At 39.6% G+C, this 22808-nt stretch overlaps 1 long non-coding RNA gene across 3 annotated transcripts in view; it reads right to left on the bottom strand.

The window, feature by feature from the left end:
• Positions 1 to 22808, bottom strand: part of LOC105486364 (uncharacterized) — a 73787-nt gene that overhangs the window by 20935 nt on the left and 30044 nt on the right. Inside the window, exon 1 of one of the 3 annotated variants that reach the window (XR_011620566.1) lies at positions 9763 to 9828. The exons of the other annotated variants lie outside the window; for them this stretch is intronic. This is a non-coding gene — a long non-coding RNA (uncharacterized lncRNA). Of the gene's footprint in view, positions 1 to 9762; positions 9829 to 22808 lie in introns of those variants that run through there. 3 annotated transcript variants of the gene reach the window in all.

Raw genomic sequence — 22808 nt, 5'->3', positions numbered from 1 at the left:
AAAATTACATTCTTACTGCAGGAGCCTTGAACATGGCAGATTAAGCACAAATATTTATTTCCTCCCCCAATCCGTGTTAAAACAACAATAAAAGAATAAAAATATTCTAAACCCACAATTTAAAAAGAGAATAGATTACAGGAAATGAGGTATGTCAATAAACTTTTGGAAGATGAGATGTTGGCTAGGCGTAGTAAAGAAAGCTGAAATGTAAGCATCTAAGATGCAAAGGAAGATGCTCACAAATAGCAAGCCATTTCATCCAGCAGCACCAAGGAGAGTCCCAAGCATTGGATGCACCAGTTACTGTGGAAGTTGGTGGTGAGAAATATAGTGAGAAGTGATAAAAGTATGTGTGAAGAGCATGTAGATTCCCAGGTAGCCTCCCCACACCTCCTCATAGCTAAGTGACTGCCTCTGCTCCAATCTAGCAAGGACAGGAAGGTGTATTCTCTAGAGAATCCAGGCAGTCTTTAAGGCTAACGACAAAATTCTGTGTTAAGCTTTTAAGCAAATTTAGAATTTAGAAAACTTGCATCTGCACAGTAAAGAAACAGTTTCCCAATACATAAAGACTTTTCTGATTAGTGGCTTTATTAAGAATGTGTTTATTTGATATTATACAATAAAAAGGGTCAAATTTGGAAGATCTGCGTATCTCAGTGAAGCAATATTTTCCAAATGAGCAATATGCCATGCAGAGAGCAACACACACATGTACACTTACATATGTATGAATATATTTATTTTTATGACCTCCACATATTGAAAAGTTTGGGGTTTATATTAGCTTTCCCCGTTTTCTGTAATTGTAACTTTTTTCTCCAACTTTGTGAAATCTGGCTCCCATTATTCTCAGTCTGCTTACATATTTGGTCAGTCCTCATATGAAAGCAATCTACTGACCTTGCTGGGCTGCTACAGAACTGGGTGTTTCTTTCTCATAAAAGCACCCAACACCTCTGTGAGATGCTGCTGCCTTTGTTAAGATGTGTCTTCCTTGCTTAGGCCCCTGGTCCCTATAGTTTTTGAGTAGCATTATTATGGAAGGACAGAAAGGAGGGAGGGGAAAGGAAAGTGTCCTTATATTTAATGTAGTTGAATTCATTAGTATTTTCCTTCATGGTTTGGATTACTTTTGTCTAAAAAAATCTTCTCTATTCCAATTTTTAAAGATATCCTACTATATTTTCTTCTAAAGGTTTATATTTTTGTCTTCCTCACATAAATCTTTAGTCTACTTAGGACTGATTTTTGTTTGTGGCAGGTGGTAGGGATCCAATAATAATAATTTTGTAATGTGGATAACATTTGTTCCATTACCATTTATGGAGGTATATTTCTTTATTATAAAATATACTTTTAAAAATAGTAAAGTGAAAGTAATCTACTTTAGTTTGAAGAAGAACAGAAGAGAGAACTTAAACCCTATTATATCATGTCTGAGCTTCAGTAGATCATGTTGACTACTGTTCTGCTGAGGCTAAGACATGACGTAGAGTTGCATCTCCTAATACAGTTTGCTTCACGCCATAACATTTCCTGAGAAGAAAATTCAAATGTTAAACCAAGATAGGCAATTGTATTTCTGATAGAATTAAAGAATTATCTTGCTTGTGTTACCAAGAAGCTAAAATATATTAAAGCAAAAATTGGAGAACTACTCATGTAATTTTTCAGTAGAAGGCTTACAGTCATCATTCACATGTTATACATTTCCTCTGATTAATATTTCCCCTGATTAATCTTATGCCTACACAAATACTCATGGCTTCCCTTTGACATAAATACTTGTCACAGCTGCTACTGATGAACACAGAGTCGTCTCTGACTAGCCAACTGGCTATGTTGACTCATCAGAATATAGATTCTCTAATCTTTTCTTAATAAGATAACATAGCAAATACAGAATGTACTTTAATTATAATAATTGCAAAAACATAAGAACCTATAGAAATAAATTTTTTTAGTAAAAAATACATAAATCTGAAAAGTTTACACAATGCTTGTGAGTGAATTAAATTCCTATACACGTAGTGAAGTTTAATGTTTGAATGAAACCAGCATTGTGTGCCAAAAATCTAATGTAAAGATTAGGTCTAGGCTAGGAGCAGTGGCTCACACCTATAATCCCAGCACTTTGAGAGGCCAAGGTGGGTGAATCACTTGAGGTCAGGAGTTTATAACCAGCCTGGCCAACATGGTGAAATTCTATCTCTACTAAAAATACAAAAATTAGCTGGGCGTGGTGGTGCACACCTGTAATCTCAGCTACCTGAGAGGCTGAGGCAGGAGAATTGTTTGAACACGGGAGGTGGAGGTTGCAGTGAGCCGAGATTGTGCCACTGCACTCCATCCAGCCTGGATGACAGAGCGAACCTCTGTTAAAAAAAAAAAAAAGAAGTTTAGGTCTATTCTAAAATAACTTCTTACTTTTCCTGAATCATTGTATGATGATTTCAATTGTTTACATTCTTTGAGCGGCAGTTTACATGTAGTACATTATTTTAAAAACATCTTATTGAGGCATACTAGTGTGTCTTGTGGACCAGGAATACCACCTTCAAAATAGAGACTATGGGCTCTTTCCGATATTAAGCTTAAGGAGTAATTGATACTTTGAATTTCTCAGTAACTAGCTCTTCTTTTCCTTTGATGGAAACCGTATCTGTTGTGCTTATAGTCAGTGTAAAATAGTTTTGCTGTTGCTAAATAATGGGGGTATAGGATACTAGAAAATGACATTTCAGACTTTCCTCAGGGGTGAGTCACCTAGCACAACCTGGGGCAATGAGTAGAGCTGCTGACATAAGTTTGGTTACTCATTGAGAATCTCCTTGTTCTGAAAATGAGCTAAGATTTAAAGGCATCTTTCAGAGAGGAAATAGGAACTTAGGGAACCCATATGGGAGTGGACAATTTCAAAATGAAAAGGCAGACATTCTGCTTCCCATAGTCAGAAGTAACTAATAGATATTTGAAATAAGAATAGATGGAATCTGTCATCAAAGACAGATAAATAATGATAAGATTTGGCCCTGATGCCAATTTGGAATAGTAGATGAGGAAGCTGAGCTTATTTTGAGGGTGAAATGAATCTTAGTGTCTCACTAGCTAGTAAACATGTAGTATCAAGTAAATTATACAAGCTGAAGTGAAATGAATGAGGGCACAACGCTGAATATTTTGGGCCCTAATGTCATACAGCCCACCATGAATGAAGTCAGTGAGATGGTGATGGCTCAAGACAGAAAGCTTCAGAACACATTGAGAAATGACTTTCTTCCTGAGGGACAGTGAGTAGGGCAGAAATGAGGACACAGTGACTGAGCACCCTGGGACTCTGAGACACGACCTTGGGATCCAGACCTGGAAATGATGTTCAGAATAAATTCTGGATGAGACCGTTACCATAATTTTAACAGCATGAATCCACATCTATTCAATCTAGTAAACGTAGACAGGGTGCGAACAAGAAGGAACTAAGGGGGAGTAATGCTTTCTAGCTAAGATACATGTGGTTAGGTTTAGTCAGGTGAGGTGAGGTGAGGTTTAGTCAGGTAAGGTGAAAAAAGCTGTGCTTTCTGTGCCATCCAATTCTATGCTAGAGTCAAAGACTAACCTGCTCAGGTGAAGTAAGAGTAGTTTTCCTACCTTGGTGGCAGCATGGTTGGGATGAGAAGGGCAGTGTGTGAGTAAGGATGTGGTGTGCAGATGACAGGGACCATTCTAGCTAAGGATGCTGGAAAGACAGTGGTAGAGCAAAGCAAAAAGGTAAAGCAAAGCAAAAAAGTGGGAGAGAATCAGGGCAGCTAAGGATTGTAAATGTCATCCAGTCTGGAATTTTCCTCTGCAGATATGTCAACTATATTTTTTATGGTCATTTGGCAGCTAGTGAGAAGTTTTAAACCTGCGGAGGTTATCAGTGATTACCTTTGCCATCGCTGAGCAATGATGAATAGAGCATTTACATAAGCTGCAGCTTTGTGCACACAGCAGTGGCCCTCAATATTACTCTGTTTCTCAAACCTACAGCAAGATTTAGAAAAGGTGTAAGAATGGATTTAACTTATGATAGAAATCTCAAAACAGGCCCATACCTTGTGCAGAGTAGTAAGTGGTACAGAATGGAAACAGCAAGCCCTTCTTAATTGCCCCAAGTTTGCTAGGGTCTGTTTCTCAGTTCTTAGTTTTTGAAGAAATAATTTTTCCTGGGCTTGTTTTCTGAACCCAATACCTGGATTTGGGCTTTTGAAAATGAAACTCTTTTTCCCGCAATTCCAGTCATTCCCAATTCCCTTTCCTACTTCCCATGCCCACACACCTCTCTATAGTTGGATCACACACCCACACACACACACACGCATATCAATTATCTGCTCTGTACTTCTGAGTGTTGACCCATCTGGCTCTCATAGCAGAATGCTACAGTCCTGTCTTAATTCCTAGATCTGCTCTATCTGGGTCTTCCTTGGATAAACTCACAATACCAATTGCTTTCAGAAATGAGTTGCCAACTACTGTCATTCATACTTCCTTATACGCCCTAGCATCTATACTCAGCACCAAAGAAAGACATGAAAGGAATGTCCACTCCATGGTGTATCATCTCTTTTCTGGTCAGAGAGGACCTCTGGGCTGATTAAGTTTCTTTCCTTCAGGTTTGATAAGATCTTGAAACAAGCAAATCACCCTCAGGAAATAAAAATTTGAACACTGAAATACTTGTTATCAGCACACTGAGAGAAACACCGCTGCCAGGAAGAGTAAGCTCCAATTTTAACTGGTCTGCAGGTTATAGTTCCCATTAGAAAAACTATTTGGAAAAAAGACCAGTTAATTGTCTAGTGACTACAGAGCTAAAAATTAAGAGAATTGGGTGACTGTGGGATTAAGACAGAATCTAGCAACTTCCCTTTGCCTCTGGAACTCATCTTCCTGTAATCTAGATTAGTTGTGTGCCACAAAATAGGAGTTCTCATCTCTATGGGCAATGCAGATTAGATCCTAAAACTGCAACCCTTAAGCCTAGTGACCTTCTGTTATTGAAATTATGCTTGTTTCTCTGACTACTCCTCTATCGATTTAACTACAGTGAAGTAATTTGAAGATTTAAGCATAAAAATTTTGCTTTGCAAATCAGACTATATAACAGATAGATAATCATATAGTGCCTGAAAGTTATTAGGTACTCAGAAAATATGAGAAATAAATGACAAATAAGGGAATACAAGTAATTCAAGATTAAATATCTTGAAGAACTTTATGAAAAATGGAATTAGAAGTAGCCATTATTTGTTTCAAATTCCTTTGAAAAGAAAGTAGTTTATAGAATTATGAATTAATAACAACTATTCATATGCAAAGGGCTATTCAGTAAGGTGAGAGAATGCCATGTTGTTCATTTGGAATCTGATTTGTAAGATTCTATTCAAGAAAACCCAGTAGTAACAAGGCAGGGATAAAAATCTGCCAAATCAGATTTAGCACTTACTCAAAGCTTCTTACTTCCAGATATATAGGGAAAAGGAGCTCTTGGAAACAACAACAAAAAAAAATAGAGAATACATGGAGTGTACACATACACCTTTTGAATGAAATGATACTTTATGCATAAACTGCCATGCTTTGAACCACATGATGGTGTTACAATGAGCACAGCTAATTGCCTCAAAACAGGCTTTTGAGCCAAAAGCAGCCATCTGTAGTCTGGCCTGCAGTTCACAAGTTGGCTGGAGCCATAACAATGCATAATAAGGATGCTCACTAGGTGCTCAATACATATTGCAGTCAGATTTTCTATCTCTTCGGGAGTTTAGCTCTAGGAGAAATGCAGCTAGTGGAGAAGAAGAGAACCTGAAGGAGGCAGGAATAAGGCATCAAATAGAAGCTTTGGGACCACAAAGGTGACAGGGTATTTTCTATGGCAGCTGGAGAGGTAAGAGCAGTAAGGATAAAATGCTGAGTCACCACAATGCTGAAACACCAGAGAGTCAACGATGTGACAATACATGAAGCCTGTTGATGTATTGAAACCACCTTGGCAAAAGTATGATAGTGAGAGAAATCTGACATGGCTGACTCCATTTTGCTTCTAGCCTCACAGGCTGGTTCTCTTCGCTCATTCCTGGGCATAAGCCAAGCTAACTTTGGGAGAAATTTAATTTATAGTTTACATAATAATAGACCTTTCTAAATCCTGAAATGTTCTTGTAAAGCTTAATGAAAGGACACCAAGTTAGGAGGATGAGAGGGGTTTGAATTCTAAATAATTATCAGTCATTATTCTGGAGGTTATAATATTTGCAACTTCCCCTATTAGTCCTGAAGATAACATAACTATTGTAGAACAAAGATTGGCCTCTTGAGATGTCTGTCCAGGTTTTTGCGTTTCTGACAACCAGATGGCACCACCTAGACATGCCAACCAGTCCTGTGACCCCCACCCTAGAACTGACTCAGCACAAGAGGACAACTTTGATTCTCTATGATTTCATTTCTGACCCAACCAATCAGCATGCTTCCTACCCTAGCCTCCTATCCACCAAACTATCTTTGAAAAATCTGTAACCTCTGAGCCTTCAGGGATTCATTTGAGTAATAACTCAGTCTCCCACATGGCATAGCTGGCCTTGTGTCAATTAAACTCTTTCTTTACTGCAATGCCATGGTCTTGGTGAGTTGATTTTGTTTGTGCAGTGAGCAGGAAGAACCCATCGGATAGTTACAGGATTGTGGAAATAAACAAAGACCAACCAAATGAGAAAAGCAAAGGTTATTTATTCTGAGCTTGCTACAGCAAAAGAGTCTGCATCATCCCTTGAGTTTTGGCAGAGATTTAAAGGCAAGCAAAGAAGTGGGAAAGCTTTACAAGAGAAAAAAGGGAAGGCTTCAGGCATGCACTGATTGGAGGCTGTTGGCCTGGGGAAGCTATAGGTGGGCTAACCAGAATCAGGTTGTCCTATGTGATTAATTAGGGGTATATATTCAGCTTTCTCTGTTTGGTCCTAAGTTGGAAGCAGAGATAAAAATTAGGGATGCTGTCAATTATTAACCAAGTCCTGGCTATTTTGGGCCTATTGCTGTAGCAGCTACTGTTTAGCTTCCTGGATCATCACTAGAGATAGCAATCTGGCTTCCCTTAGGTCTCACTTACAGGAGGATGGCTTCTTGTGTTGCTCATTGTAGATACGGAGCTGGTTTCCTGAGTAGGTTGCTACAAGTTGTGGATCAAAGTTTTATTTTTATATATGGTCGGGACATTGTCCATTTGCATATCAGTCTCTCAGGAGTCTCTATTGTTTCTATTCAAACGGATCACCTAGTTCTTAATAGGCCTGGCTCTCTGATCACTAAGATGGTTTCTTTTCTTTTCTGCTTCTAAAACCATTTCTGTTTCTAAACTAAGACTATCTCAGCTCTAGAAACTCTCATACCCCAGCAAAGTCTTCAGTTCCAGGCAAACTGGGATGGTTGGTTATCCTGCTGGTATATATCCTTTTCCATAGCCCTAATTAACTGGGTTAACAAGCAAAGCATTGACAGTTTTTAAGATCTCATCCTGTTCAATATGCTCTGTTCCTAGAAAATTAAAAAGTCTAACTAACAGAAGGAAAAAGTAAAGTCCTTGTTTTTAATAAGCAGAGTAGTCATGACAGGGACAGGAGGCAGGGAAATTTTGGGCAGAAGAGGGCAGGTCCCTGGCAAGGGCGCCACCTGCGAGCCTGGAACCACAGCCCAAGGTGAGGACATACATTCCTGTTTTCCTGCTCAAATGTTGCCTTTTCCAAAACCACCTATGGCCTGCCCTGCCCCACATACTGTGTCCATAAAAACCGCAGGCTCCACCAGCAGAAGAGAGGAGAAACAATGGATGTCAGAGGCTACAGTTGGAGAGAAGCGGCTTGACTTCAGAGGGACAGCTTGATGGTGTAGCTTCAGAGAGGAGTCCAGCTGGAGACAGCCAGACTCCAGGAGAAAGTTACCTTCCTGCTCTATTCCTTTTTCATCTCCCCTTCCCACTGAGTGTCACTTTCATTGGCAATAAGATCCTCCACATTTACCATCCTTCAAATTTGTTCATGTGACGTCATTCTTCCTGGATACTGGATGCGAACTTGGGTGCGGGTGCAAAAGACTGTCACACTGACCCTCCATTGAGGTGTTAACACTTAAACTGTCCACATGTGACAAAGCTAACAGGACATGGACTGTAACACTCTTCTGGGACTTCAGGGTTTGCAGGCACCCCCACTAGATGCAGCCACGGGGCCTATACAGAGTTCATTCCTGCCAACAGCCAAAAGCACTCACCCAGGTTCCTGCACTTGCTTACCTGCATACTCCCTTCTGCAAGGAATAGAGCATAGCGGGTTCAAGTGAGTGGAGTTTGCCCCTGCTAGCACTGAAGCACCAGCTAGTTCCCGTGCTCACACTCTAGTTCCAGCCCCCAAAGGAGTCAGGGAAATTTTCCTGCTTCACTAAAAACTACATTTGTTTATAGATTTATTTAAAATTATTTGCATATCAGTGTTGCACAAGGAATCAGGAGGCCTGCATTGGCTGCCAACCAGCTGTGTAAACTTGGGTAAATTGCAAAGGAGTGCTGGGGCTCAGAAAACAATATCCCAAAGTATGGTGCTTTGGCATGCTGAGTACTTTGAATGAAAGAAGAACCAAGGTCTCTGATCCTCTTCTGCCCTCCTATCTCTCATCCCTCTTTCTCCTCCAAGTGCAGGGAGGGGCTTTCTCTGAAGTTTGCTTATTTGACTAAGGGAAGTTCCTCTCAAAAGAACGTAATTGTCATGTGCTCCTGCCCTAAAAGTCCATCAAACGGGGAAGATTAACTCATAGGAAAGAAGACTAAAAGTCACTGACACCACCTATTCTTCTGCAGACTGTCACCTGAGAGACTACCTGCATAACAAAACACCTTTGCTTACCATACATTTCCTCCCCTCACCCTTTCACAGCTTGTGTTGACATCTCACATGAAGAAGTCCTAAGCCTCTATTTCTTTCTGTAGCTCAAAATACCACTTATAGCTTGGCATGGCGGCATGCACCTGTAGTCCCAGCTACTCAGGAGGCTGAGGCAGGAGGATCACTTGAGCCCAGGAATTTGAGGCAGCAGTGAGAGCTATTATCACACCACTACGCTTCAGCCTGGGTGACAGAGCAAGACCCTGTCTCTTAAAAAAAATTGCTATTTAAACTTCAACCATCTGGCCCTTCTTTGAGTCTTATATTTTGTAAGGCTCCTGGGCATTTGCATGTAGTAAATTTGTATGCTGTTCCTCTTGTTAATCTGTCTACTGTCAGTTTATTCCAGAGATGCAAATTATCAAAACATTAGAGTAGAAGGAAAGTTCCCTTCACTCCTACAGGGGCATAACAGTAATTTTTGCACTTTCTGGAGACAATGTACAGACATGGTTTTGAGAATTCGTTCTCTATAGACTTGAGAACATTAATGAACTTTTTTAGCCCAACTTTTCTCATTTGTAAAATGGAGATTCTAACAATCTAGCTTTTCAAGTCATTGTAAGAAGTACATGAAATATATGGACATAAAACAATTATCCCATTGCCTGAAATGTGGTAAGCTTAGAAAAATTTATGTATTTGCAAATTTATTTTGCTTGCTAATACCTCCTATTTGAAACTAAGTTATGTACCTCTGTATTAGTTCATTTTCACACTGCTGATAAAGACATACCCAAGACTGGGTAATTTACAGAAGAAAGAAGTTTAATGGACTCACAGTTTCACGTGGCTGGGGAGGCCTCACAATCATGGCAGAAGGTGAAAGAAACATCTCACATGGTGGCAGACAAGAGAAGCGAACTTGTGCAGGGAAACTCCCCTTTATAAAACCATCAGATCTCATGAGACTTACTCACTATCACAAGAATAACACAAGAAAGATCTGCTCCCATGATCAAATTACCTTCCACCAGGTTCCTCCTATTACACATGGGAATTGTGGGAGTTACAATTCAAAATGAGATTTGAGTGGGGACACAGCCAAGCCACACCAACCTGCAAACTCGTATAAGTCCTAACCTCGGAATTTACTATATTTAGAGATAGGGTCTTTAAGAGGTAATTAAGTTAAAATGAGGTCACTAGGGTGGGCCCTAATCCAATGTCTCATATCCTTATAAGAAAAGATTAGGACACAGAAGGAAGATAATGTGAGGCCACAGGGAGAAGATGGCCATCTACAATGTAGTCAGGAACAGAGGTTTCAGAAGAAATCAACCCTGCAGACGCCTTGATCTCAGACTTCTAGCCTCCAAAATTATGAGAAAATAAATTTTTCGTATTTAAATTACTCAGTCTGTGGTACTTTGTTATGGCATCCCTAGCAAACATACCTTGTAAAGATAATAACATCCTAATTTAAATAAACAATTAACTTGGGCTAGAGTAGCAACATAGTACGATCTGCTAATCAGTTGATTATTGTTTGATCTATATCAGATTTTCATATATAAACAAGGAAATATCATGCAAAATGTTTCTATTGAAGGCCAGGCATGGTGGCTCACGCCTGTAATCCCAGCACTTTGGGAGGCCAAGGCAGACAGATCACCTGAGGTCAGGTGTTGGAGACCAGCCTGGCCAACATGGTAAAAACCCTTTTCTACTAAAAATACAAAAATTAGCTGGGCTTGGTGGCACACATCTAAAGTCCCAACTACTTGGGAGGCTGAGGCAGGAGAATCGCTTGAACCTAGGAGGTGGAGGTTGCAGTTAGCTGAGATTGCGCCACTGCACTCCAGCCTGGGTAATAGAGGGAGACTCCATCTCAAAAAAAAAAAAAGTTTCTATTTAAGAGATCTCCTCTGTATCAAGCAATATTTGAATATCCCAGAATTAATGGGTTTTTTAAATGACTGATATTACATTATTTTTGAGGTCTATAAATCTTAAAATTACCTATTTGGAATATTTCTATTTTTCATATACATCTGATTCCTAATTTCAATAAACAAGAAAATAGGTGTTGCAGAAAGCTGTCTACACACCATGAAAAAAAAAAAGAATGCTCTCTGAGCCAGTCAAACAGGAAAAATGCCTCTTAGAAGAAATGGTTGTTGCCGAGAAGGATTTCTGCTTCCCCATCTGTCACCCTCAGTTCCCTTGCATGTGCTCTGGCCCCTGGGTACAGTTAGGCATATTAGGGTGCTAAGGAGCTCCAGCCCATTAATGGTCACACAGGAGAGGACCTTCACCAAGGGAACTGCTGGAGAGGACCAAGGGAGACTGTTGTCCTTAATCTGTCATACCTATAATAGATTAGTTTTTTATAAAACACAGAGTTAAGGGAGGGTAGGACATTTCAATGATTCCAGTTCAAAAGTCAAAGCTGCAATTTCAATTCATTATATTGAAATGTCCTTTTGTCTTAATTGTCTGATAACATTTGGACACAAGTTATGTATAAATGCTTAACTTATTTTGAGAGACACTGAGGGTGCTCCATTTCCTACATTCCCAGAGGCCAGTGTGAGCTACTCTCACTAGGGAACCAATCATCAGCCTGGCTTGTGTATAAATTTCCCGTGAAGAGGTGAAAAGCAGTGCAAGAGAACACACACACACACACACACACACAATGAAACAGGCAGTTGTGCCATGCTCGGTTGCAACCCACAACTAAGTTAAAGTAACACCACAGTAAATATGCTATAAAACAGTAAGCACGCTCTCTCAAGCCAAAGATGTGCTAAATTTGGATACCTCTATGTGGAACACACATCAGAGCTTTGAAAAATGAAAAAACACAACTTGAAACTTCCAAGCTGACTGGGGTTTAAAAAACAAACAGCAACACAGAGTATCTAGGAGGGAATAAAATATCTATTATACACAGAGTGCCAAGGCATCTCGCCTGTACTATCATTTTAAGCTCCAATTGGGTCAGTCATCTACAACCATATCATGTGCTTTGATTGACTACACTTTGGATATTTGGTCTCTTGTAACATCAACCTCCATGTGACTTCTGAGCTAGATTATCTCTGCTCCCCTGATGTTAGTCAGGGAAAAGAGATTAGAGTGGAGGTTGGAGGGGGCATGAATTCTTTCTTAGACTGTCACAGAAGCAGCTGTTCTCTCCTAGCAGGGGCAAAGCTTCAGTCTGAATGAAGATTTGGGTCACAATGCTTTTTACCTCCTTTCCAACTTTCCAAATGTAAATTCTATAAACATCTGAGCATTTTGCATTATGAAGAAAATTGCTAGATACTTGACTTAATTTTTAAATATTCTTTTAAGCATTTTGAAATCATTTAAGCAGACTATAATCTGAGAATCCTTAGTTTGGGTAATGTTTTGCTCTCCAAGGGACCAAATGGCAATTCCCAACTCACAATTACAAATTTATGGGAACGTTGCCTGTGACTCTCAATGTTCTGCATCAAAGGTCAAGGGAAAAGAGAGTTTATATCTTTAGTCTTTGGAAAGTTTTATCAGTCTGCAAAATCTTTTTCATATTTTTTAGGATTGTGGCAGTGATGTGCCTAATGACTATATCTTCAGCAAGTTTAGTAATCATCTTTAAAGGCATTATTTTAATTCAAATTCAAACTTTTATTCTCCCAAACACAGACTTCTTTCACACTTGGCATTTCTTTCTTGCCTGGTGCTAATGTAAAGATTTTAATATGAATTAAATGCAAAAGGATGCAATTTTCAACCACCTCCTACTTGATAAAGTCCTGCTCTGCCCCAAGACCCACCTCAGATCTTTCTAACAACCCTGGAGAATATTTTTCCAAATGAGGTTAGTTCCATCAGCATCTTACAGCATCATGCTTGCACACTGTGATAATGCTCACCGTATCAGCAATCTCTCACCACTGGATAATTAACTGCTTGAGGAGAGAAGCAGTGTATCCCTTTCTATATTCTCAGGGCCAATCACAGTCCTTGGAATACAGTTGATGCATCATAAACCTTGTTGAAGTGAATTGTCAAGGTTTCACTGAAGTCAAAGACATCATCGGACACCTCTGTTATATGAAAACTTATCTGTGATCAAGGTGCTAAATAATGAAGTCTCTCCCAAGGCAATAACAATGAGTCATGTACCTTTTTTGGGATGCTTTCTATGAAGTGATAGACATGATATCAGATCTGAAACATGGTGAGGACCATTGCCCTTGGAATTCATAAACATAATTGGGGAAAGAGCTAATGTCAAGGTCCATGTAACTTTGAGAGCTATAACACTACTATAAGAATGACTAGAATCATATTAAAGACCTATTCTGAGTTTTCTCTCTCTCTTTCTCTGTTTCATAGAGTGAGGCAAGGATGAAGTAGAACTGAATCAGTTATTTGCTTTTTATAGTTAACTCTATGCCCATGAAACTTTCTTGGGTACACTTTCTTAGTCACATGTAACATTCCAAAAGGGCTAATCATATCAGGATAAGTTCTCTGACTTTGATCATGCTTTGTTTTAACATCTTAGGGCTTCATTTGATACATATGTGTAACTTACTATTTTCCAAGCACAATGAATGCTGGAATTGTAGCAGTCGTGAGTTACTATTTCCTTACCCAAAATTCAGTCCCCTTTCCCCAGCTTCCTTATTCGTATTTTTCAAAGTAACAATGTTCCTGACTAAAAATCTCAACTTCCTAGAGTCTCTCAGAGTTGGAAGGGTGATACAGTTGCAGACAATAAAATAAACTGCAAGTTTCTGGGAAATAACCCTCATGAAGGTAAGCCATTCTTGGGACAGCTCTGTTATTTGAGGCTGAATGAATATCTGATAAGATGGCACAGTCAATCCTAAGCACTGCTAAATTGTGGCAGTCGGAAGAATAGCAGGGCTTAAGTGTTGTTGTCTCATATCCTGAGCCTTTTATTTCTAGGCCAATCTGAAATCTTCCCGGTGGGTGGATGAATGAGAAGAATTGAGGAAATATACCTTCCCCTGTTTTGGGGAAGGAAGAGGATTATGGGCCCGCATTATTACCATTAGGTCTGAGACATAGTGTGGGTGTTGGTTATAAGGGAGTCTGCATGCTAATGAATCCTTTTGGAGCTTGCCTTCTGTGGAGGGGTAAAGAAGTAAGGTTATAAGTGAAGGATCAGTTCCTCTGATGCTACGAACTCCTCCTGAGCAACAATCTGGCACTTCGAAGGGAGGCAAGAAGATCAGTATAGAAGGACACAGAGACTTCTGCTCTCTCTTTAAAGCCTGATTTCCTTACAGAAATTGCTATTCTACTGCCCTCTAGGAGAACGCTGTCCAGGACAAGAATTTCCTTCTTAACAAAAAATTATGGCCAAAAAACAAAATAGTAGCAGAGATATTAAAGAAGTATCTGGTTTGGGGAGCTAGGAGGATGATCCTAAATTCATTGAAATGGAGATATATGACTGCATTTTGGGCCTCTCTTTTACTGTAATCCCAGCCCTTAGGTCATGTTTTATATTCAAGGCATCGTGATCATCACTCACCTTTGACTGGAAGAGCAAAGTCACTCCTACTGGATATGGGTAAATATAGTAAGACACTTGAAATGCAATGCCCTTGAGAAGCCAGTTTCTTCTATAAGGAGCAACCTCATCTCAATAACAAAGAGATAATAAAGGGACCTCCAGCTGGCCTGATGGATGTTTTGGAACTCCAACAGCTGCTTCCGGATGTATCATTCCCACCTTGCACAGCCTTTCAGCGGAAATACTTTTTGGCTCACTCAGAGGATGGAAAATCTTTCCAATTAGACAAGTTGGTGGAAAGGCCTGAGGTGGGAGATGGCAATGCTTCCTAGAGGAGCCCACCTCGAATGGTAGCCTGAGATCACGCTGAATGCGAGGACAGCGCTGTGCACGACAGAGGCCTTTAGTCACAGACATGGGACAGGGATGCCTAGGATGGGTCTTGCTCATTTTTTCTGTACTATTCCATATCTAGGATTGGATTCTTTAATTTCTCCAAACCAGCATTTATGAGGAAAAAACACAAATTCTCCCTAGGCAGGCAGTTGTAAGTGTGTGTGTATACATCTGTGTGTGTATGTGTGCATGCGTGTGTCTGCATGTACCTACACATTTGGTGGGAGGGAAGAAAAAGTCAAAGTCTCCTTCTCCCTAGAGACTGATTATTTGTAATTACTCAAGACGTTCATAAGTAAATATATTCATAATATTGTTTGAGTGGTTCAAACATAAGAAGTAAAGAGATGAACTAAAATTAAAAGTGTGTCTTATAAAATGAACTAGCTTAGTTTAAAGAGCAGCTAAGTTTAAAGAGCAGTTTTTTTTCTCTATCACCTGCCTACCAGGTCCCAGCCAACATGACTTGCCAAGGCCAGTGACTCAGCAGAGCGTGCATTCAGCAGCTACTGAATGACAGCCTTGGAACAGTTACTGCAGGTCTCTCCACTCCTATGAGCAGTATAGTGACCAATGAGGCATAGATCTTTGCTCTTACTGTTTTCATCTTGAAATGCATACCCACTGCCGTGTGCATTTTCTGCACATTTCTACATGCCTCAGTGTTATAAAACAATGCAATAAAGGGCTGTTCTAGAGGCTGCCTGGAGTTTTCTGTCTCAAGTCAGCTATTTTCTTATCTGACTTGGCATTTAGAACAGCCGGACGGCTCTGACAAATGTGTCTTGGAGCTGTGCACCAGGGGTACGTTGCTTTATGATATGATTAAGTTAAAGCACATTCTTTCCCTTGCGTTGACTTTCTCTGTGCCTTGAACTGAAATCAATCCAATCAGTAAAATCCTGATGCAGCAAATGATAAACCCCAAGGCTTACTACTGTTACTGAGAAAGCCCAAACTCAGCTCCCCTGACACCCTTGAGAGAGTTTACCCTTTACCTGGAAGCCATGAATTTCCCTCCTTGCTGAAAAGCATGCAATTGCCATTAGATGGAGCTCAATGAAAGAAAAAATAGAGGATGGGATTTTCTGGGTTAGAAAGAGGTTTTTCCTGGAAAGTCTGTTGGAATTGTTAAAGGGTCAGTCTCAGTCTGGTATGTGTTTTAGAGTTAGCCTCCATATAAACCCATCAGATAGCTCTGTCCATGCACATCCATAAGCATTAACATCACTAAAACTAGTAAATATGAGATATAAGGCCCTAGAAAATTATGTAAAAATCCAACGGGATAAGCTAATTTATGTTGTATTAGAGTTTAGAGCCCAGATTTCCTCATAATTTGTAAAATGATATTTATCTAGTGTGTTTTTATCTCCCTGCTCCTCAATCATCCCCACCACCAGGAGGCTTTTTGGTATGCATACATGGAGAAAGCTAGTCAAAGAGATGTATGGCCTGGGAAGAGAAAGGTAACCTAGTATTCATGTTAGAATGAAGTTTCCAGTCTGGCTTTGTGCAAGGATGGGCATGATGGCTGAGCCAACTACTGCAGCCAGGCAAAATTGTTCCCTTTTGCTTTATGGCTAGGATCAAATCAGAACATGGGTGGTCCTGTGTAATAGGAAAAATGTATGTCGTATGGGAAAAATCCAGTGCTTGTATTGTAACCATTTATATGTCATTAAGTGATGCTGGGAATTTTTAAAGGACATTTCACTTAAGAACTTTTGTATGCTGAGATTTTATGCTATCATAGAGCTCAAAACATCAAGGGAAAGAAAATATAAATAAATAACTTTACTGCATTTATTTATGTTCATATTAAACCATAGAAAGAGATTTGCACACTATAAACAATGAAGATAGTATGGATTTAGAAATTGGATTTGGTTCTATAAACTGATTTGCTTCAATCAGCTTTTAAAAGAAAGCTTTTTCCCTCCTTTTTCAATGTGTGTATACATATGATTCTTCCAGCAATGCAGGGACTGCCCATTTGTCCTTTCCTTCCACCCCATATATATCACTTGACACAGCAGAAGATATCTGCCTTTGAAACATTTGTTTGTAAATCAAAATATACTTTAATTGCATTGAAATGGTCTTTATTACACTGTTGGGAGTAACTTCATAAGCAAAACATCTTTTAAGGAGTGAATAATGAAGCCACAGTAAGTCATTTGCTATAAATAGGAGTTTATATGCTAAACGTGCATAAAGCCAAATAGTCCACAGAGTCATAAATTGTGGTACCCTCTTACAAATATGATAGACATCCCCAGACTGGCCAATTAACTCATGCATTCCACAAAGACGTACCTGACATCCTCAAGGACTCATGTTTGGGAACTTAAGGAACCAGAGGGAACTCTGGCAACGTAAAACCATCTGTTCTCCTTCACTAGGCCTCAACTGAGGACCTCACATACCTTTGCTCCTCACATCCTGATTCTCACTCTGGAAACAACTATTTACCTGGCTTTGGGTCCATATCCAAAAACACATGCTTTTGCTCACATCCTGATTCTCACTCTGAAAACAACTATCTACCTGGCTTTAAGTCTATATCCAAAAACAAAGGTGGTGAGGTATCAGGAAACAATGGACTTCCTACTGAGCCTCCAGGAGGATATTTCCTCCCAAATGATAAAGGAAGAAATTTCAAGGGGAAGGAGGGCAAGGTAGAAGGAGAGGAAGACAATCCAGCACAGAATGTTGTGTATTAGCCTGTGATTCAACATCAGACTCATCAGTAACTGCCTGCATGAAAGGTTAATTTAGATTTCTATTTCTGCATTTAACCTCTTTTAAAAAGAAAAAAAAAAAATGTCCACTCCTCAAGATTCAGTGACAAAACTGGGGAGAGAAAGAAGAAGATCAATGATGTTATTGGGTTCCCAACTTGTATTACAAATGGATGGTGGTGTTGTTACAGAAAAGGAGTCCCAGTCCAGACCCCAAGAGAGGGTTCTTGGCTCTCACACAAGAAAGGATTCAGGGCAAGTCCATAGTGCAAAGTGAAAGCAAGTTTATTAAGAAAATAAAGAGATAAAAGAATGGCTACTTCATAGAATGTGCAGCCCCAAGGGCTGTTTGTTGCCCATTTTTATGGTTACTTCTTGATGATATGCTAAACAAGGGGTGGATTATTCATGCCTTCCTTTTTTAGACCATATAGGGTAACTTCTGATGTTACCATGGCATTTGTAACTGTTACAGTGCTGGTGGGAGTGTAGCAGTGAGGACAACCAGAGGTCACTCTCATCACCACTTTAGTTTTGGTGGGTTTTGGCCAGCTTCTTTATTGCAACCTGTTTTATGAGCAAGGTCTTTATGACCTGTATTTTGTGCTGAACTCCTGTCTCCTCCTGTGACTTGGAATGCCTTAACTGTCTGGGAACGCAGCCCAGTAGGTTTCAGCCTTATTTTATCCAGCTCCTATTTAAGATGGAGTTGCTCTGGTTCACTTGCCTCTGACATTTCCCCCCTCCCTTTTGTAAGAGAACTCTTAATCCTAAGGGTTGCAGAGGGATGAAGGTCCACCTTCTGTAACTTCTTCAGGCTGAATAGGGGCAATGGTATTCTTGCCTAACTATGAGGGGTCTCTTGCATTCAGGGTAGAGAGGAGCTCAGTCAGAAAGCATCAGTATGGTAAGGTCCATTCATAACTCTTGAGTTTCAACAAAAGGTGATATCTGGAAGATTAGTAAGTGTATAATTTAAGAAAACATTCAGTAAGCTTGTCCCATATTCCTACACAAAGAGTGTAACAGCAATATATTCCACAAGAGTAAAGCAAAATAAGTAAAGTTATTCCAGGTAAATTAAATTAGAAGGCTTTTCATGAACTGGGTAACTACTGGAACTAAGCTGATACAGAGTTGTTAGCTGATTGTAATGTGCCCAGATTAGAATACTCTTCCAGATTTTTACATAACCCATCCCTCTTGTTTCTTCTGAGCAGCAGTCAGAGATCACTGTTTGGTTTACAGGAATAAGCAGGGTCAGCCTAAATTGCAGAAACAAACTTAGAAACAACTAATGAAACTAGAATTTAGTAACAAGTGTACCATAGTTTTTGAAACATAATATTTCTCACTCCAGTTTCCCAGTTTTACTAAAGACAAATTATAGTAAGACTGATTTGCTTTATTATATTTGGCCTGATTATTTGTATAAAATGCAGCAAGAATAATTATTTTTCACATAGGCTTTTTAATTGTCTTTGATGGAACTCTGTTTTATAAGGAATCTCAGATAAGACTTTTTAAAAGCCAAACCCTGCCAAATACCTATGAGTTGGGTAAATTCCTCTCCTTTTGAGGAGATAACTTGGGGCTCCCAGACCTGTGGGAAAGTTACATTCTTTACTTACCATATATTAGAAACCCTGTACAGGGATTGTTGTAGGCAAGGTATGAGGCCAGTTCCCCAAGGGTTTTTAGTGGCTCTATAAGTTAAGTTAAATTCCCTAAAGGAAAACACACTATTCCAGTCAAGGCCTTGGCAAAATAACCAATTTCTCCAATTGTGTCCTGTTACAAAGGAAAACAGATTCTCATTGCACCTATGCAAATAACTATGTTGCCATAAGTTAAGAATACTCACAACTAGTTTCCAAATTCTGGAAAAATCTGGTAGAGAGAAATGAATATACTCCAAATTTTGTTCATAGGAGTACACTGAACTATTAAAAGCTGTAAATAGCTCAAAAGAAAAGTTTCCTTGACTCTGAAAAACAAAACAAAGGATCAGCAACGTTTTAAGCAAAGTTGAAAAGACTAAACTTCTTCAGTTTAGGCCATGTAGTTAACTTCCGTTCAATAGTTATGAACATTTCAGTTCTCTATGAGAGTTCTGAAAGTTTTTTCTTTTATTCTGATGTCACAATCTCCAAAGTTATCAGAAAACCTGCATTTTTTTTTTTTTTTGAGACGGAGTTTTGCTCTTGTTGCCCAGGCTGGAATGCAATGGTGCAATCTCGGCTCACCGCAACCTCTGCCTCCCAGGTTCAAGTGATTCTCCTGCCTCAGCCTCCTAAGTAGCTGGGTTTACAGGCACGTGCCACCATGCCCAGGTAATTTTTGTATTTTTAGTAGAGATGGGGTTTCTGCATGTTGGTCAGGCTGGTCTCAAACTTCCCACCTCAGGTGATCCACCCACCTCGGCCTCCCAAAGTGCTGGGATTACAGGCATGAGCAATTGAACCTGCATTTAAGAATGCTCGCAAGAGTTCTATAGTTGGTTATATAAACCACCTTCTAAAGAGGATTAAAACAAGACAACAATTGTCTGTGGATGATAAAAAGTTCTAGCCACTATTAAAGCCAAAATTGATAAGGAAATTTAGTTACTTCTGTGGCACACAAAATTTTACATAATAATTATAATTATTAACAACATACACTAATTCATGTTAGAATTATAGGAGTTTCCCATAACTTTCAAACATATACCAATAAAACATTTATGCAAATACAGTCCAAAGAAAGCAAAACACTATTTCACATTTGATAATACTTCCTATATGATTATATATCAAATAAGCCAAATTTCACCTTTACATTAATGTACTATTAATGTTAAACCCAATTTTTCATAAAACTTTATAGACATATTTAATCAATTTTAATGTTTAACCACAAGGTAATATTCTTATAAACTTTTTATAACCCTTTACATTTTTTGCAAAACAACAGATTAATGCTCTAAGAAAAATTTGTTGTGCTTCTATTCCAATGTTTAATTTACAGAAAAACTGAATAATACTCTTAACTTTAGCCAGTATGTTCACACATAGAATCTCTTGCAATTAATTTTTATAAATCTTCCACAACTTCTTTAAACCTTTAGATATTGTTTTACTTAAAACGATTCTTTAACACTTTATTCTAGCCATGCCAAGCAGCCAATATTTCTAGCTTCTCAACTTGACCAAAGATAACCTCCTAGGTGCTTAGAGAAAGGAAAATTTAAGACAGTCCATGAAGGAGAAGAGAATAAACAAGGTCACTCAGATACTAAACCAAAAATGACTTACTTCCTACGTGGGGAATTGAATCCACACAGCTACCGTGAAAGTGCAAAACCTTAACTACTGAGTTACAGCACAGGACAGTCTCTACTCCTGCCCCCGCCCCCGCCCCCCGCCAAGAAGAAGTCTAGAGTAGTTAATTTTGAGATTGAAAATGTTTTTAATTATTTTATATGATTTTTAGAGCTATGACATGAACCTTAAAATTCCTGTTCCCTGAAGGCAGAGACCAAAAGAAAGCACCACCACATGGTTAAAAGATCAAGCTCCCGAGGACACAAAACAAGGCAGGGACTTCAGCCAGTTTTTCTCTTTGTTTCAAGGACATGAAGCCAAGTTTGTTACTGACCAGCTTGCTGGGTTGTCTTGAAAAGCAGGCTTACAGGTGTTCTAAGCCCATGTTTTAGCCTAAAGATAAACAAATTCATAGCACAAAATACACCAGCTTAAGACTAGCTTTAGAATTCTCAGTTGGGCGCAGTGGCTCACGCCTATAATGCCAGCACTTTGGGAGGCTGAGGTGGGCGGATCACCTGAAGTCGGGAGTTCGAGACTAGCCTGACCAACATGGAAAAGCCCCATCTCTACTAAAAATACAAAATTAGCTGGACATTGTAGTACATTCTTGTAATCCAAGCTATTTGGGAAGTTGAAGCAGGAGAATCACTTGAACCTGGGAGGTGGGGGTTGCACTCTAGCCTGGGCAACAAGAGAGAAACTGTCTCAAAAAATAAAATAACTCTTTTTTGCATTAGTCTAAACTTTATAGAGGAGATAAATACTGATTTTTGTTTTTGGAACCTTTTATTCAACTGTTTGCACAGACAGAGAGAAGCCAGAAATCTGATGGGTAAGAAATTTTACCCTTTTCCCAGCATGTCAGGTTTCTAGTTCCCTTTCCCTGAGCAGCCCTAGTGATCCAGTTTGCAACACCATTGCCCTGGGGGCCAAGTCACATCATAAAGGAAAATTTTTTGTTGTTGCTGTTCTAGCCAGAGCAAAATACATGTGATAAAACATAGACATTAGCCACTCTGCTTAGCACCTGGTATCAAACTGGCAAGGCTTAAATTTGCCCTCACATGGGTCCCATCATCTTTCATCCAACTTCCAACTAGGAGTTTCGACACGAGGTCTCTGGGCAAGGTGGTCACCCTAAGTAATAGAAAAGATAAGAAAGGGAAAGGAGAGAAAGAAAAGCATTGCCTGTGGCAGGCAGGGAAGGCAAAATTCTCAGGGAGGCCAGAGAAAAACCCACCCACTGCAGCAACACTGAAAATTTCAGGAGGCTGCTGTCAAGAAAGGATTTTTTTTTTTCCAGCAGTTTCATTAGCTTTCAAGTTTCTCCTTTTGGGAGAGAAAAAGGCTCCCCATGTCCCATGATCCTGTACATGCCTAACCCTGTCACCCACGGCCATCAGCAAAGAGTTCAAGGCAGCTTAATCCAAAGAGAATAGAAGTTAACATCCCCTAGTGCCAAACTTTTTCTTAGCTGAGAGGGAGTTTACTGAGAGGGGCCTCTAACCCCCTAAATCTAAGAAGGGACTCTAACCCTCCTAAGTGGGCCTCTAACCCAAGGTCGGTCAAGCTTCCTTGCATTTTATTAAGAGGGGCCTCTAACCCACTCTGTCGTAGGAGAGACTCTGACTCCGCTAAGTGGGTCCTCTAACCCAATCCCATTCTTTATCTGGGTACCCCACCACTTATCCAAAGTCATCCAATCAGTGCTCCAATCTATTGCCTTTGGGTCAGGGTGGCCTCAGTATTGTCCCTTTTGTGGTTTGCGAGAAAGATGTTACTGGATCCCACCACTTACCCAAAATTAGCCTTTGGGTAGGAGGTTTCTGCAGTATAGTCGCTTCTGTGGTTGTCAGAAAGATGTCACGGGACCCCAACACTTACCCAAAGGTAG

This window comes from Macaca nemestrina, chromosome 3 (genome assembly GCF_043159975.1).
Source record: "Macaca nemestrina isolate mMacNem1 chromosome 3, mMacNem.hap1, whole genome shotgun sequence".
In the NCBI taxonomy this organism is placed as follows: Eukaryota; Metazoa; Chordata; class Mammalia; order Primates; family Cercopithecidae; genus Macaca; species Macaca nemestrina.
This window is presented reverse-complemented; position numbering and strand designations above follow the sequence as displayed.